At 41.9% G+C, this 17,913-nt stretch overlaps 1 long non-coding RNA gene across 1 annotated transcript in view; it reads right to left on the reverse strand.

The window, feature by feature from the left end:
• Positions 1-17,913, reverse strand: part of LOC105524097 — an 84,360-nt gene that overhangs the window by 66,182 nt on the left and 265 nt on the right. The gene's annotated exons all lie outside the window — the stretch shown is intronic.

The raw sequence follows: 17,913 nt of genomic DNA on the forward strand, positions 1-17,913 counted from the left end.
TTCTCTTCGTGTTCCAGTTGAGTTCCAAGCCCTGGTTCACAAGGTACTGCAGTAGTTCTAATAGTTGCACATGGTAGCTTAGAATGTTTTGCAATATTAAATAGTTTATATTATTCTTTAATTTATACATATATATATAAGCACATACATACATACAGATATTTGTCTAGACATATATGGGGAAGCGTGATGCCTGTTCTTTAAACTGGGAACCAAATGGATGTTGAATTCTATAACTGGAAATAGTCTTATCTTTATAAAATACTCAGTAAAATTTAATTAAAATTTCAAAATATTAAAGTTTTCTGGGTGGGAATAGTGGTTCATGTCTGTAATCTTAGCACTTTGGGAGGCCAAGGTGGGAGGATCACTTGAAGCTAGGAGTTTGAGGCCAGCCATACAGTGGAATCCTATCTCTACAAAAAAAGAAAAAAAAAAATTAGCTAGGCTTGGCAGCACACACCTGTAGTCTCACCTACTCAAGAGGCTGAGGTAGGGGATTGCTTGAGCCCAGGCAGTCAAGGCTGCAGTAACCCATGATTTTGCTGTTGCACTCTGGCTTGGGTGACAGAGTAGATCCTATCTCAAAGAAAAAGAAAAAACCACCAAATTTTCAGCATTGCTTAAGTAGAGAGACTAACAATTTTTATATTTACTGTTTATAATTTTCAGTCTGCCTTTTAAGTTTAACAAATAATTCTGAGTATTTTAGAAGAAAAATAATTTTTAGAAAACATATATAAAAATAATATTTTAATATTTAACTTGTTATAAAAATACATTAGACTTTCCTTGCTATATACTTTCTATTTTTTATTCATTTAGGTCACTGCCATTAATAGAATATAAATTATGTTAAAATGTTTATTACAACATCTTTAATAATTCTGTTGAAATAAAAAAAGAAATTTTACTGGCTAAATTTTACTTTTTAATGAATATGTCTGTTTTTATCTTGTTACCCATACAAATTTTACCAGCCCAACAATGAGACACTCCCACACACACAATAATCGAAGACAATCATTCGGTTGTCTTTTGTGTTTGATATAACTTTAAGTCATATAAAAAACAAAGCTTTTTACATGTTTTTCCATTTTGCCATTATGGAATATTTGTCAAGGTAGAAAAGATCCTAGTTTATTTACTAGTTTGTTAGTTTCACTTATAACTTTCAAATATGTAAACATATGGTGTATGGGCCTCCAATTGCACTCTTCCCTCAGGCCTCGTAAATGATAAGCATGGCTCCAATCATAAGGTTTTAAGAACTGTACAAAGATGCAAAAAAACAGTCCCTGAAGTGTGATGAAAGTTTGAGGAGTCTGTCAATAGCAAGTATTTGGCTTCTGTTTCCTCATATTTTCTTCATGCTTGATCATGAACAAATCTGACTTTTCTCTGTCTGGCTTCCCTCTCTGCCATATCAGATGCCCCCTCAGCCATGGAAGAACAGGATGGCTAACATCAAATGGCACAAGAGCTTTGAGCAGCAGTTGAAATGCGAGTCCACAAGTGAAAGCAAAGTTCTGCACTTTTTGTCAAAAATGGACTATAATTTGGAGAATGAATTTGAAATACATCATAACCAAGCTGTTCTAAAGACTGATTTAATATTTTATATAATATCACATATGTTTTTGAAATCATAGTAAAGACACCTGGAATCATAATGCTTTTTCAGTGGCAAATGTCATACTACGTTTTTAGGGCATTACGTCAATTTAGTATTTCACGTATTATTAATAATGCCTCATTACATAAAATTATTACTGAACTGGCAATTAAGTGGATGTGAAGGATCCATATGCTAAACTGCTCATAACATTTCAATTATGAACTTCACATCAGATGTCTTCTAGTGTACATTAACAACATTCATGAACAACCTCTCGCCAGAACCACCCAAATGAACTCTGCTTTGTAGCATGTGATATTGGCATAAAGTAATTTTGCACATTTTCCTGAATTTAAGAAAATTAGAAATGGAATCAGCAGATGAAGCAGCTAGTCCCCTCTCCCGGTAGTAGTAAAGCATTTGCTAATGCTGGAATTTGTTCTCACTTGAATATATAAACCTTGGAGGTGACTTTTGTGCTTCTTGGTTGACTAAAGAGTTGTTTTCTTGTTCTTTGATTTGCATTTTCTCTTCCAAATAAACAAGCAAACAAACAACAGTTATTTCATTGTTTCTAGATGCATGTTCTATGCTCACTTTTGTCCCTAACTGACTCAGTCTTCTGGTTGTTTATGAATCTGAGTGGTGTAACAATAGAGTGTTTCTGCCTGGGGGCTGTCCTTGAACACAAAACCCAATGATGCCTTAAAGAATGGTTTGGTGCACATCACCCCTAAGTGTGACAATCCTGGATTCAGTCCGTCCCTTTGTTCTCCTGAAACGGTGGAAAAGGCCTCAACCAGAGTCTGATTCCAGGGCCTCTTCAGAGAATTGAGGGTAGATAACTCTAGCTATTAGCACAGTGGTCAGGGATTTGCCCTCTGATTTCGTTAGCACACCCTGCTGATGTGCAGTTTCACAAGGCAAATAAACCTTAGTCTCCTCTGTCCTCATAGAGCACTGCCTAGTAATATAATGAGTAAGATCAGCCAGCTCCGAAACCACACCTTCCAAGGATATGCGGCATCTTTTTTTTTTTTTTTTTTTTGAGATGAAGTTTCTCTCTTTCGACCAGGCTGGAGTGAAGTGGCACCATCTTGGCTCACTGCAACCTCTGCCCTCCAGGTTCAAGTGATTCTCATACCTTAGCCTCTCAAGTATCTGGGATTATAGGTGCCTGCCACCATGCCTGGCTAACTTTTGTATTTTTAGTAGAGTCAGCGTTTCACCATGTTGGCCAGGCTGGTCTAGAACTGCTGATCTCAGGTGATTGACCTGCCTCAGCCTCAGCCCCAAAGTGCCAGGATTACAGGCGTGAGCCACTGCGCCCAGCCGATATGCAGCATTTTATTGGTGACTCCATGATTCAATGTTTGGATCCCCACCCTAACTCAAATGAAAATGATCAGATTCTAAGCTAGATAAATATTTTAGTAGAATATTGATGTATTAATTTACAACTAGAGGGCTGGGTGCGATGGCTCACGCCTGTAATCCCAGCAATTTGGGAGGCTGAGGTGGGCAGATCACTTGAGGTCAGGAGTTCGAGGCCAGCCTGGCCAACATAGGGAAACCCTGTCTCTACTAAAAGTACAAAAATTAGCTGGGCATGGTGGCACGCACCTGTAGTCCCAGCTACTCGGGAGACTGAGGCAGGAGAATTGCTTGAACCAAGGAGGCGGAGGTTGCAGTGAGCCGAGATTGTACCACTGCACTCCAGCCTGGGTGACACAGCAAACCCTGTCTCAAAACGAACAAAAATTTACAACTAGCGTTTCACTTGTCTTGGAAACTGGACTATTTAGACTCTTCTGTTCACAGCATACCTTTCTTAGTTTCTGAGAACTAGGGAAGTTTAATCAATAGTCAAAAGGTTGCATTCAATTTGACAAACATTTATGGAGACTCAATAAAGTACTAAGTATCAAAGATGCAAATATGATAAAATATATTTTCCGCCCTGGAAGGATTCATAGTCTAGAAAGAGTGGTGCTGAGTTTCCATATTGTGTATTCAAGAAACAATGAAGACAAAGACAGAGGAGGTGTGGTCAATTCTGCTGGGATGAAGATGGAAGCTGAAAATTGATCCACGTGAGAAAGAGTTGATCAAGAAGATCTGGGTTAAGGCCATGAAGAATAAGTGGGTGTTTGCCTGGTGAAGACAGAGGGAATAACATATGCAAAGGCAGAGGGATAAGAAACAGCAGAACACATGCAGATAGTTCAGAATGGCAGGAGCATAGGGAATAAAGGATGTGGCAACAGAAATGAGGCTGGACAGCTGACTCAGGATGCCTGCAGAGTACTGTGTGAGCCTTGCTGAGGAAGGACATTTGTCCTTAAATGCTAGGGTCTATGGAAGATTGTGCTATCGGCCCCAAATTTTCACTCCTCTGTGCAGCCATACCCTTTGCCATGTGACTTTGTAGTTTTTACCACTAAAGAAATGGAATATGTTACCCTACTTCTTGACTTTAGGGTTTGGGGTTTTGTTTGTTTGTTTGTTTTTTGGGACAGGGTCTTGCTCTGTCACCCAGGCTGGAGTGCAGTGGTGTGATCATGGCTCACTGCAACCTCCGCCTCCTGGGTTCAAGCAATCCTCCCACATCAGCCTCCAGAGTAACTGGGACTACAGGCACACACCACCATGCCTGACTAATTTTTGTAATTTTTGTACAGATGGGGTTTCACCATGTTTTCCAGGCTGGTCTCGAACTCTTGGCCTCAAGTGATCCACCTGTCTCAGCATCCCAAAGTGCTGGGATTACAAGTGTGAGCAACTGTGCCCAACAGGCTTGTGACTAGCTTTGACCAATACAATGAGGTGTAGGTGTTGGTGTGCCTGCTCCAAGCCTAGGCCTTAGGAGGCCTTGTGCATTTCCATATCCCTAGTTACATGTGTGCCATCACCACTAGGGAGCCTGCCCAGGCTAGCAGGATAACAGCACTGTGGACCAGAGTCAACTCACCCCTGCCAAGCCCAGTCTAGGTCAGCTCAGCTGACCACTCAGATTCATAGGCCAAATCAATGCTTATTGTTGCATGCACTTGAGATTTTTGTGGTCTTTTGCTCTGCAGCATTTTTATGGATTTGGCTAATGAATATAGGCCATGAAAGGGCCACAAATGGGTATAACATGCTCCAATTTTTGTTTTACAATGTGTATTTTATCTGAATGTGATGGATAGGCTAAAAAGAAGTGAAAATGGAGGCTGGGAAAACAGTGTGACTATTGTAGTAATCCAAGGAGAAATGTGAGGACCCGAACGAGGCCCTTTCACCATGGATAGGGAGGTGAGGGGAGGAATTAAGATTTTTTGCCCTTAAAATAGTTTTAATTTTGAAATATTTCAAACATACAGGAAAATTCACAAAATAGCATGACTAACACCCGTGTGACTATAACCAAGAATGAACGTGTCAATGTGTTTCCACTTTTTAAAAAGAGATATAGCCTTATCCCCAATTCTTACTCCTTTCCTTCCTCCTTAGGGGCCATCACTGTCCTGAGGTTGAGTGTATTATTTCCATGCATGATTTCTATTTTTATTTTATTTCTATTTTCTTTGAGACGGAGTCTCACTCTGTCACCCAGGCTGGGGTGCAGTGACACAATCTTGGCTCACTGCAACCTCCGCTTCCTGAGTTCAAGTGATTCTCCTGCCTCAACCTCCCATGTAACTGGGATTATAGGCTCATGCCACCACACCCAGCTAAGTTTGGTATTTTTAGTAGAGACAGGGTTTCACCATGTTGGCCACGCTGGTCTTGAACTCCTGACCAGCCTCCCAAAGTGCTGGGATTAGAGGCGTGAACCACTGCGCCTGGCCTCCATACATGATTTTTAGTTTTTAGACGCAGTATGTATCCACAAACAAAATACACTACTCTTCTGTATATTTAGAATTTTACATATCATCTCACGTACGCTTTTGAAACTTGCTTTCTTCATATTATGTTTTTGAGATTTATCCATGTTGATATACATAGGTCTAATGCATAGAGGAATTTAGAGATAATAAAAATGTAAAACTTAACAATGTAAAATACAAGACAGAGGAAAAAAATTTCAGATCACCACCACATTTCTGGCTAAGATGAACATGTAAATTACAGACAAAGATGAGGAATATAGTAGAAGGAGTAGGTTTGAAATGAGGAGGCCTGCAAGATATTGAGCTCACTCTGAGTGTGGAGGTGTGCTTGTTTCTTGATGGAACATGCTCTGTGGGCAGTTGCATTTGAGGAGTGCTCAGGAGCACGATCTGTCTGGAGATAGAGCCTTACCCTGTTACCATAGTGAAGCAGTCACAACTGTAAAAACTGATGAGAGTACCTAGGAAATGCAAGCTGGGTGAGAAGAAAAGAAGACCAAAAGCAGGACTCCCTGCCACATATACCAACAGTTGAGGGCAAACAGAGGACCAACAGACAGAGCTTTCCTTACATCTTTGCAGGGAATATTCTCTCCTTTAGATTTAAAGCAACAGCCATAGCAATTCACCATAAGATATTCAAAGGCAATTTCACCTTGCTCTAAATAATAATAATAATACAGATATTTAAAGGAAAAACTCTTAAATTTTCTTTTCCTTTCTTTTTTTTTTGAGACCAAGTTTCACTCTTGTCACCCAGACTGGAGTGCAATGGGGCGATCTCGGCTCACTGCACCTCTGCCTCCCAGGTTCAAGCCATTCTCCTGCCTCAGCCTCCCAAGTAGCTGGGATTACAGGCACCTGCCACCACGCCCAGCTAACTTTGTATTTTTAGTAGAGATGGGGTTCTACCATGTTGGCCAGGTTGGTCTCAAACTCCTGACCTCAGGTGATCCACCCGCCTTGGCCTCCCAAAGTTCTAGGATTACAGGCGTGAGCCACTGTGCTTGTCCAAATGTTGAATTTTCTAATGAAAGAAGTGATGCTTTCTTATCTGTAAATAAATTAGTGATAGACGGTTGACTATTTAGATGTCAGAAACAACATCTGTTTCTCTTCCACTTGGAGGGTCTCAGGGGTGAGTTGGAGATAAATAATACAAACCCAGTTGTCTTACATTTTCCAAACACATTGCTGCCCATTTTAACTTACATGTGCAGTTTCCCTCCAGATTAAAAAAAGCAATCTACATTCTACCAGAGAATATTTGAAAAGGCTTTAGCTGTCAAATGCTGACCATACACATCAAAAAATGAGATGGTTGAGCTAGATCCTATGGGCTGATGGCTGGCATTAGGCACACCACTCCCTGGATCACACATTCCCATCAGGAAAACATTTTTGAGCTTGTATCCCCATATTCACATGTGTCAATGTTATCCTGGTACTATGAAGCTAATAAATCATATATATTATAAAACACACTCTGAGATGTGTGTGTGTGTGTGTATATATATTATTTATTTATTTATTTATTTTGAGACAGAGTTTCACTCTGCCACCCAGGCTGGAGTGCAGTGGAGTGATCTCGGCTCACTGCAACCTCTGCCTCCCGGATTCAAGTGATTCTCCTGCCTTAGTCTTCAAGTAACTGGGATTACAGGCCCTACCACCATGCCTGGCTTTGTTCTTAATAGAGAACAAAGTTTCACCTTGTTGACCAGGCTGGTCTCGAACTCCTGACCTCAGGTGATCCACCTGCCTCGGCCTCCCAAAGTGCTGGAATTATGGGCCTGAGCAACTACACCCGGCCGACTCTGAGATATTTTAAATACAAAGGATATGCAATAAATAGAAACAGGCATTCTACTATTTCTCTCCCACTCTCCAACAGATTGTCTTATTTATCCTTGGGAGTGTCTGCCTCACTTTTGAATTCCCCAAATAAAAGAGATAATTTGACTACTCCTTCACATAGGAAAAGATGTTTTGCATTGCTATTATTCTGAAAATGATGTTGGTTACTCTTTTTTTTTTTTTTTTTTTGAGACAGGATCTCACTCTGTTGCCCAGGCTGGAGTGCAGTGGTGCAATCTTGGCTCACTGCAACCTCCGTCTTCTGGGCTCAAGTGATCCTTCCAGCTCAGCCTCCTGAGTAGCTGGGACCACAGGCATGGGCCACCATGCCCAGGTAATTTTTGTATTTTTTGTAGAGGCAAGGTTTCACCCAAGCTGGTCTCAAACTCCTGAACTCAAGCAATCCACCCACCTCGGCCTCTCAAAGTGCTGGGACTACAGGCGTGAGCCACTGTGCCCGGCTGGTTACTCTTTTTCAAAGACATTTATCACACATGAAAATGCAGAGTTAGAGATAATTAAGAGTTTAATTTAAAAATTACCTGTGGCATGTGAAATGGAAATTAGGAACTCATTTTTTTCTGCAAGTATACCCCATCCCCAACATCCCTAACCCCTAGAATGACTAGTTTATTCTTAATCTGTATAATTTTGTCATTCTGAGAATGTTATATGCATGGAATCATACAGTATTCATACAGCAAATTCGTACAATAACAGTGACTTTCAAGATTGACTTTTTTCACTCAGTATAACGTCCTTGAGATTCATCTGAGTTGTGTCATGTATCAATAGTTGGTTCTCTTTTTATTACTGAGTAGTATTCCATGGCAGGGGCATACTACAGTCTGTTTGATCATTTGCCTATTATAGGACATTTTAGTTGTTTCCTGCTTTTAGCTATTGCAAGTAAAGCTGCTGTGAACAATTGTATACAGGTTGTTGTGCGGACATCAGTTTTTATTTATTTGGGTTAAATGCTCAATGTACAATTGTTGAGTAATATGGTAAGTATATAATTTTTTTTTAGAAACTGCCAAACTTACATTTCCACCAGCAATGTTACAAGATAAACTGGATTATGTATCTAGAGGGAGCTGACTTTTCTGTAGGAGCAGACTGCCTCTCTCCTTACTTTCTAACTTCTAATCAACAACTGCAGAGTTTGGAAAAACTCTAAAATGAGCGACAATGAGTTTGAGTAAAACACTTTCTTCTCAAATGACGATTTTTATCGTACGTGTATCATCTCTACATTGCCTGTTAACGAGTCTAATTCTTTCAAATCATAGTATATATTTTTTCTTTCAAAGAAAACAGCCCTGTCTACTTGAAATACAGGTGGTTTTTCTTTGAACTTAACATTGATGGAAGTGCACAACATCCTATTTGTCCTATTCTTGATGCTAATTAGATTTCCTAAATCTCATCTCATGATGCCAGTATATTGGTCATGAGACTGTTAGTATTATCTATTTCTTTTTCTTTTTTAAAATGTAATGCCTGGCATCTTCAAAGATAAATATAATGGGAGACATAATTTTTATTTTTATTTTATTTTATTTTTTTGAAATGGAGTCTTGCACTGTCTCCAGGCTAGAGTTCAGTGGTGCGATCTTGGCTCACTGCAACCTCCGCCTCCCAGGCTCAAGTGATTCGCCTGCCTCAGCCTCCTGAGTAGCTGGGACTACAGGCCTGTGCCACCACACCTGGCTAATTTTTGTATTTTTAGTAGAGACAGGGTTTCACCATGTTGGCCAGGCTGGTCTTGAACTCCTGACTTCAGGTGATCCACCTGCCTTGGCCTCCCAAAGTGCTGGGATTACAGGCATGAGCCACCATGCTCAGCCAATTTTTATTCCTTTTTATCAAATTTATTTAAACAACTGAAGTCTGGAAATTAAATTTGACACTCCTCAAAAAACAAACTTCAAGGACTCATTGCAGTGAAAGCAAGAGCCCACAGACCCTCATTCTCCTACATTTGATTTGGAGTGAAAAGTTGCAGTGCTTTTCCATCTTCCCAGAAGTGAGTAGGATGCGTGCAGATTTCTTCTCAGCCCCAATTCCTGCAAAGAGTCATTACTTCTCTCCATCAGTCTTAGTGGGCTTACTCATAGGCCTGAGTCATGTATGACTCAGCAGAGCCTACTGCCAAAAAGGACTGTCCTCTGAATGGAGAACCCTCAGAGCCAGCCCGCCAAGAACCAAAGTACTCATACCCAGGAAGGGTCACTGTGGACAGAGACTTACTAGAATAGAGGCCCCTTGTCATCAGGGAGATTCTAAAGCCCAGAGTGCAAAAATTTCTGTTGGGCTCAGAAGCCCTGGTCACCTTGGCCTCTCTTCCTTTTCTCCTGACCTGTGTCCTGGGATCGGTGGTCTGGAGGTAGAGCCTACAGAGCGTCAGGAGGCCGACGCGTTTTGAGCCTGTATGGTTAGGGTAGGTCAACCTGAAGTGATAAATAGACCCAAACATACAGTTGCTCAGCATGATGGAATTTTATTTCTTGCTCACCTCACATTATAGCGCAATTGAAAAATTATGTAGACAAACAGAGATGTGGCTGGGAGGCAGGGCTCTGCTCCAGACAGTCACCCTGGGACTCAGGCTGATGGGGACCTTTAAAATCTGTCTTCCAGGAGAACACCTGGAGGAGGGCAGAGGAGAGGAGACATTTCCATCTCAGTTAGACAGAAAGGGGGAAAGCATGTGGATGAGTATGTCCAGGAGGACTTTATGAGCCCAAGCAAGAGGTGGTACACATCACTTGTGCTCACATTCTACCGGGAAAACCTAGTTTCATGTCATCTTATTTCCCTCCAACTACAAGGAAATCTGGGAGACAAGGCCTACTAGTGTGGCCAAAGAAGGGAAGATTTCAGGTGGCCAGAAGTGACCAATTATGCAGCAGTCTCCACCACAGAGCCCTTAGCACTCAGCTGGTACCTGTGAGGGATTCTCATAAAGTGGGAAGGGGACCCGAGGGTCTGAGCACAGTGAATCTGCAGCCCAGGGGAGGGTGTGTTTTCAGAGCTCAGACTCTGCCATGTCCTTCCCACAAGGTGTGAGAGAAGTAAGCAGCAGCCTCACCAGGCTGACTCCGCAGACAGAATTGCTGCTCTCTGGAAGGAAATTTCCTATCCCTAGGAAGCTAGGTAACTTTTCTATCAGAACAGAGGATCAATGGCAAAAATGAGTTCCAGGGAGATTGCAGAGCATTTGTTCATTCAGTCTGACTGTAGGTGTGGGTGATGGGAAGTCAGTTTAGTTGTACAAACAAAGGAGAATGAAACAGAGTCATGTGTGTCTTCAAAGGAGCCCCAGCACCTAACTCCAAAAGTGTAGGATGCCCTTGAAGTAAGTTCTTGCTGACAGATCACAGAAGCCGGGCGGGGGAAGGCTCTGATTGCTCCAACGTCAGAACAGGAACACTTGCATAGGTGCTCTCCTTTATTACAGCCCCACCCCCTGTAAAGGTAAAGAGCTGATGCGGAACCAGCGTGTGCAGACTCCCTTCCCCTCTGCCCTTGGCCCAAGGGCAACCGCACAAAATGGGATTAATTGGGATTATGGGGGCTTTGGCTGCTTGGCTGCTACTCAAGGATGAATGCTTAATTTATGTCTCAGTGGTCTTGACTCCTGCCTGATTAAACTGGCTCACTCAAGCCATTGTTTGCCAAGGACTTTCCTTTCAAAGGAGTGGCTACAGGTGGTGCTTTTATGTGACAGCTTTTTAGCTTTGATGTGGTACGTGGCTTTAATGGATTGCTGCAATGCTGCCTTTCTCTCAGAAATAACTAAAAGCACAAACAAATTCAATGGCTTCTCCTTCCATCTTTCAGGGTTTTTCTTGTGACTATCGAAGTGTCAACAGGTGTGATTGTTCACAAATATATACAAGGGCTGTGGAATTATTACTGGACAAGAGAATAGAGTATTTATTTGGAAAACATTCACCGAGCAGAGATGTTAGGATTCAGAAATGCCTCCTCTCCTCTTAGCAACCCACTACTCTGAATTAAAAGGTGCCCTTAAAGGGCAGGCCTGAGGTTGATGGTGCCCTGAAGCTGATAGAGACAGGGACCCTCCTCCAGCTCCCCTGCACTGTTCCTTGCCAGGGCACTTAGGATCCTCTCCTGTGTTAGACCCCATGTTAGACCGGAAGCTTCGTCTCTGAAGTTTGCTGCAGCCTGAGCCAAGCTTTGTTGTTATTTCTGTGATGGGGAATGATGAGCAGCCTCTCTTCTATTGGGATTTAAACAGAGACTGTCCACAAACCTAAACTGGCTTATGGTTTTAGCCCATTTGATTGTTAACTTGGTTTACAAATATATTAAGCAGTTTTTTGGTTGACTTGATATTTCCTTATTGACTTGACCCTTGAGGTCGGTCAAAAGAGCCAAATGGATTTGGGTAAATCTTCCCTGCACCATAAAGATTCTCATCCTTTTTCCAGCAGCCGTATACACATCTCCATCAGCAAATAAGCTCTCAGATTGCATAAACGGAGTAGTTTTCTGTCTAAAAGGGATGTGTTTTGAGAAATTGTTGCCTATGACTTTCATGCTACTTAAAACTAAAGGTTGTGGTTTTGAACTAAACTAACGTGACAGAGACCAGTATCTTAACTATATGATATTTCATTAATTGAATTAATTAGTGTAATCCTAGAAACTTGTTTCCCAATATCAAATATTGCATACAAATTACTACAGAAATTATGACTCACCTTGTTCTGTATTTGTGTGGTGTTATTTGGGATATACTTGGGAAATGCTAAAATGTATCAATATTATTTCTCCTAGTTTCACAGTAAAAGCAGCTACAGAACATACCTCATTAATGGGAGAGGTCTATCATATTAGAATCTGGAAAAAGTACAACAAAAAGTGTCCAAACTCTGCTTTTGATTAGGATTCCATAAGTTTAACAAACTTTATGGAAAATAGAATTATGAGCATAGTATGGTGTTAATGAAAAAGGACTTTAACTTGGCCAGGCACGGTGGCTCACACCTGTAATCCCAGCACTTTGGGAGGCCAAGGCAGGCAGATTATGACGTCAGGAGTTCGAGACCAGGCTGGCCAACATGGTGAAACCTGGTCTCTATTAAAAACACAAAAATTAGCCGGGAGTGGTGGCGGGTGCCTGTAATCCCAGCTATTCCAGAGGCTGAGGCAGGAGAATCGATTGAACCCAGGAGGCAGAGGTTGCAGTGAGCCGAGATCATGCCACTGCACTCCAGCCTGGGTGACAGAGTAAGACTCTGCCTCGAAAAAAACAAATGACTTTAACTTTTATAACATATTATTAATATCTCCCAGAAATACTTTGATTATAAAATTTAGGTTTTAGTCGAGTGGAGAGTGGAGGATAATAAAACTGATTGTGTAACTCAATCTGAATTTGAGAGACAGAGGTCCTAAGGAAATAGATAAATGAGAGCATATGAGTTTAGAAAGAAAATTAGGCAACTCCATCAAACAACTTAAAAGTCAGAGAGAACGTAAAGATGTTGCTAGGATTTCAAATTAGCAAAAGTGAGGGATGCCATCTGTCCTGAAATTTGATGAAGCCCCTCAGGGAAGATATACCATGGTAAGGAAAGGTTGCTGTAAGCATTATATGAAAATAACTCCAGGAACTTTGGCTGAAAAATGTCCTTATCACTTGCCTGTCAGGGCAGAGTCAGTGTACACCCTCTTCTGCTGAGTAGATTCTTCCAAAAACGGGACCAGTTTGCAGACCTGACCTACTGCTGTGCATGGAGATACAGCCAGAGTACCTGTCCTCAGGATGGCAGAGGTGGCAGAAACCCACAAAATTTTCCAGTTGAAACTCATCTTTTACAGATGAGGAAACTGAGGCCCAGAGGGGAAATGAGCTTGCCTTGAGTACATGGTAAATCATTCCCAGTGCCCTTAGCTGTTTACAAAGAGCCAATTCACCCTGTCCACGCTCTTCCCAAATGTAGGAGGTAAAATTACGCAGTTTTCTTGCTACAGATAGATATTTAGTATAGTCATCCAAAAATTATATCCCTGTCTTTAAGCAACTTTCATGCCTAAAGTACTCCTCTAACCCTGAATCCACTGAAAGCCAGAACCAAACACTCTTAATCATATATGTTGTTTTGGAATTGTTCTCTAGTTAGGCCACAAAAGCCTGCCTTGTTTTCCCATCTACTGCCTGTAGGCAGGAACCAGGTCCTTGCTTTTCTCTGGATCTCTCCCAGCAGAACCAATGTTACTAAATGAATAGTGTATGGATGGTTCTAGGTACCTCAATGCATAGCCCTTCACTGCCCAGGAAGCCCTCGCTTTTCTAGTTGTTGGCAGCCAGGGGATGTAGAGGAAGACCCTGTGAAGCATTTTTAAAAGAGGGATTGATAGCTAGCTATCAGGAGCCCTTTCAACAAAATTTTGTTCTGAACTTGCAGCAAAGCTATGAATTTGCCTTACAGTAAAAAGAGGTATATTCATAGAAGTTAATAAAATTTCTGTTCTAGTTAATTGGCTGGGCGCAGTGGCTCACACCTGTAATACCAGCAGTTTGGGAAGCCAAGGCAGGTGGATCACCTGAGGTTAGGAGTTCAAGACCAGCCTGGCCAAAGTGGTGAAACCCTGTCTCTACTAAAAATTAGCCAGGGATGGTGGTGTGCCCCTGTAGTCCTAGCTACTCGGGAAGCTGAGACAGGAGAATGGTTTGAACCCGGGAGGCAGGGATTGCCATGAACTGAGATCGCGCCAGTGCACTCCAGCCTGGGTAACAGAGTGTCACTCCATAAAAAAAAAAAAAAAAACCACCAGAAAAACTTCTGTTCTAGTTAATATTCTACTTCAAGATACTTTGCATATAAGAAAATTTCTTATATGGTCTTAAATGAGAGTTTTTGCTTTGGTTTTGTTTTGCTTTATGAAATCATACTAGAAAGTTGAACATAAATTTTGAGTTTTGCGTTCATGCCTGGCCCTGGGTTAAAGATGTGAAATTGGCAAAACTGAATTATAGGCCCTTTAGGGTCTCGCAACCCCAGCCAAGCCCCCTCAGCAGCATCTCTTGCTGCTCCCTTGGCTGTCCCTCACACCAACAGCTAAATATTTGCTAAATGAAATAGTGAAGGTGCTTGTCTCTGGCCCCAAATCCTGTAGCCAGGGCAGGAAGTGAGGTGTTGGGTCCTGTGAGTATGTTGAGGCCCTCAATAACCACATTAGGGATGTGGACAGGGGAGTGCATTTTGTCTCCAGAAGAAGGAGAACCTGCTAGGAACACAGACATTCAGTAGGCAGAACTGGGAAATTTGTCTACAAATCTGGCTTTGCAATTATTTGTAACTATCAACCTCTTTAGCCATGTAATTTCAATATTTTCCATGTGTATTTCTCAGGTTATTCCTCCATTCCAGCACACATCTGTCATGGAGGCAGTGCTGGGGATCAGTCAAGATGAGCCTGGGCTCCGAAGGCAATATCATGCTACAACCTTGCACAACTTGCTTACCATCTCCAGGCTCGGTTCCCTCATCTAACCATCGGGGGCTACTCATATTTACTACTTCATAAAGTTATCATGAGGATAAAACTAGTGCATCAAAGCATTTAGGGCAGTGCCTGGTATAGTAAGTCCTCAACAAACATTAGGAGAACAAACGCCATTATTTTGACATTTGGGAAGTGTTCTGTGAATGGCTGGATATGTTGATTCCAGTCACTGGAAGCAAGGGAGACTCCAGTGTGAGGTTTGCTTTGCCTCATGCTGGCACTTAGACATTAATTTCATAAGCTGAAACACAGAATGGACCTTAAACATTAACCTAATATACCAAGAAATAAAAATACTGATCAAAGTGGCAGAAACAGCATAAGCCATAGATATTATCTTTGTGTAATTTTTTAAAATGGTTACAACAAAATTGCTTCTTTTCATTACACATTTATGAAACTAAGCTGATTTCATGTGATCATACTGATTTTAATGTCTTCTTAGTATTTAGAAAATGTGAAACAACCTTCAATATGAACTATGACTTGTAAGTTTATATCTTCACTCAGCATGGAGAAAAAGCAATTTTCTTTTTTTTTCTTCTTCTTTCTTTCTTTTTTTTTTTTTTTTTTTTTTTTTTTTTTTTGCCAAGCTCTGATGTGACACTTGGCTCTAGAGAAGGTTCTGGCTGTTGATACAACTCGAAAATCTGAGTTGATAGCGACAGAGGTTAAATCTTCACATTGTGAGGTTCTATTGACTTTTCCTGCAGCCTTGCCCTTTATCCTTGTCTACATATTAGTTTGTGAGAAGCCTTCAAAAGGTAGCGCACTCATTAGTGGTTCCATAGTGGATGGTTATGTTCAGTTGCTATTTCTTTGTATGCCGCTATTGTCTAGGTTATATTATGCAGTGTGACAAGTGCTGTGGAGAGCAAATGAAAGGCAAGTTTTCAGCACGAGCAAAGCTTATGTTACAAAGAGAGAGTGTTTTGAAATGGCCTTATGACAGAGCAAAGCACTATGCCAGGTGTAGTTGAACAACGAGGAACAAAGCCATCCTAACAAACAGAACCGGTCCATCTGGGAGGGGCAGGAAGGGAGCAGAGGGAGCCCACTCTTCTTAAGTGACTCCTTGATAACAATTTAAAAGATATTATACTGGATAATGGTTTTTACAACTCTAATGGATATTACAAGAAGCAGTGAGAGGTGGGATGTTACAGCTCTGGAGAAGGAGATCCGGGGTGCCTCCTGCTTTTGAACTTCAAGATTGCCCCTCCTCTGGCCAACAGTTTTAGATACTGACCCCAAGCTCCCTGCCTCCTAAACATTAGAAAATGGTCATGCCTGGCCGGGCGCAGTGGCTCACGCCTGTAATCCCAGCACCTTGGGAGGGTGAGGTGGGCAGATCACGAGGTCAAGAGTTTGAGACTAGCCTGGCCAACACGGTGAAACCCTGTCTCTACTAAACATACAAAAATTAGCAGGGCTTGGTGGCAGGCACCTGTAATCCCAGCTACTCAGAAGGCTGAGGAAGGAGGATCACTTGAAACTGGAAGGCAGAGGTTGCAGTGAGCTGAGATTGCACTCTAGCCTGGGCAAAAAGAGTGAAACTTCATCTGAAAAAAAAAAAAAAAGAAAAGAAAAAAGAAGAAAGAAAGAAAATAGTCATACCTTTAGACAATGGAACTCAAGCCTAAAAGAAGTTAGATTTCTCTCTAGTCTACCAGTAAGTTTGGAAAAAGTTGAGAAAGATGTGTAAAGTAATAAGCATATTAACCAGGGATGGTTGTTGTTTTTATTTGTAATATCCCCTTTAGAACAATGAGCCAAGAATGGCAATCACAATAGAAAAGACATCTCATGCACAGAAGACTACCTGGAGTTTTACGTGGGAGACTGGAGAGTCATTGCTAGCTTGTTGTATGAAGTAAGCAGGTGCTTTAATGAACTGTAGTATTTACTCCCAGAAATCTGGAATTTTCTTTGTTCTTATGCTTTATATTTCAGGAAAAGCTTTATTGCTATAGAGGAGGCAACAACATTCAGTAGCATGAAGTCAGCCTGTGGCATTCCCTACCTCTAGGGGTCAAAGAGCCTAACACTGTAGACGGATTTAAAAGAGGGCTAGAAAATTCTGTGGCAAATATTAGCATTTGCTGTCATGCATGTTAAAAAGACTGGTAATCAAATATCATGCCTCAGAGAGTGAATGAATACTGCCAGGGCAAGCCTTCTTTCTCCCGCTCCTCCCTCCCTATGCTCACATCTCCACTACAGGAAACACGACTGAGTTGATGGGAAGGGAAAATGCTCTTGCCTTAGGTCATTGAAAGCACACAATCCCCTGTGACTCAGGACCTAGGTGGGGATTTGGGAGGTACAAAGAGAGGAAAGTCAGGTTTCTCAGCCCTAGGATTCTGGCTGCTGCCCTTGAAGTTTCTCTGGACTGACAAGACTTTGAGGTCTGCAGGAAAGACAAGGCTTGATGACAACCTCCTAAGTGTGGGTAAGTCTTAGGCTTTTCCTGGAGGAGATGGCCCTCCCGAGAGGCTGCAGCACCCCCATATCATCTGGGATTCAGCCTCACTGTTATCCTGACCACTTGGGGAGGGGAGAAAACTGGCCGTCTTTGTTTTCTACTTTCTCCTTCCTTCCTGCTTTCTTCCCTTTTTCATCTTTTTCTTCCCTCTTCCTCCCTCTACAGTGAAGAAAGAACATCTGTTTCTCTTGCCGCTTCCCCTCAGAGGTGCCATAGGACCCCAGTGCCCATGAAGTCACTGGAAAATTCAGCTCTTTATTCCCCAGGCAAGAGGCTTGCTTAGAAAGTGTCTGGGCTGCAGGTCCTGTGTAGTGTCAAGATCAGGTGGCCTCAGGGCCTTGGCTCTCCTCACTCCAGCATCTTCTCCCTTGCCCTCTCTACTTGACCCTTCCCTAACACACAGAGGAGCTCTGATATTTTCCAACAGAAAACACAACCAGTCAGACACCCCTGCTGGGCCCATGCGCTCCTCTAGCTGTTCTCTCTGTGCTCTCTGAGAGCCACGTTTCTCACCAGGCTGATCACAGAAC

Source organism: Colobus angolensis, unplaced genomic scaffold (assembly GCF_000951035.1).
Source record: "Colobus angolensis palliatus isolate OR3802 unplaced genomic scaffold, Cang.pa_1.0 Scaffold49, whole genome shotgun sequence".
In the NCBI taxonomy this organism is placed as follows: Eukaryota; Metazoa; Chordata; class Mammalia; order Primates; family Cercopithecidae; genus Colobus; species Colobus angolensis.